This window comes from Etheostoma spectabile, chromosome 21 (genome assembly GCF_008692095.1).
Source record: "Etheostoma spectabile isolate EspeVRDwgs_2016 chromosome 21, UIUC_Espe_1.0, whole genome shotgun sequence".
Classification (NCBI taxonomy): domain Eukaryota; kingdom Metazoa; phylum Chordata; class Actinopteri; order Perciformes; family Percidae; genus Etheostoma; species Etheostoma spectabile.
In genome coordinates, this window is record NC_045753.1 from 9,193,368 (window position 1) to 9,193,624 (window position 257).

The 257-nt window shown below is 40.5% G+C and overlaps 1 protein-coding gene across 4 annotated transcripts in view; it reads right to left on the bottom strand.

Annotated features, from left to right (window-relative positions):
• The window catches only part of LOC116670824 (vesicle-fusing ATPase), a 29,667-nt gene that overhangs the window by 12,951 nt on the left and 16,459 nt on the right, over positions 1 to 257 (bottom strand). The gene's annotated exons all lie outside the window — the stretch shown is intronic.

A 257-nucleotide genomic window follows, 5' to 3' on the forward strand; every position in this document is an offset into this window, starting at 1 on the left:
TCTCCGGGTGAGCTGTTCAAAATCGCCACAGCTTTCTACGTAACTAGCCGAGATGAGGTGGCTAACCGTAGCATGCATCATTCTCAAAGGCAAACCACTGCTACAACACACACTAGTTCACCATAATCTCCAATTAGTGGCTTACTCTGTTGTTGAAACAGAGACCTAAACACAAAAGAGAATCTGCAGCAATGTGCAATACAACAAAAATATGGTGTTTTTTGAAAATATAACCATGTAAACCTATTCTGGTACAA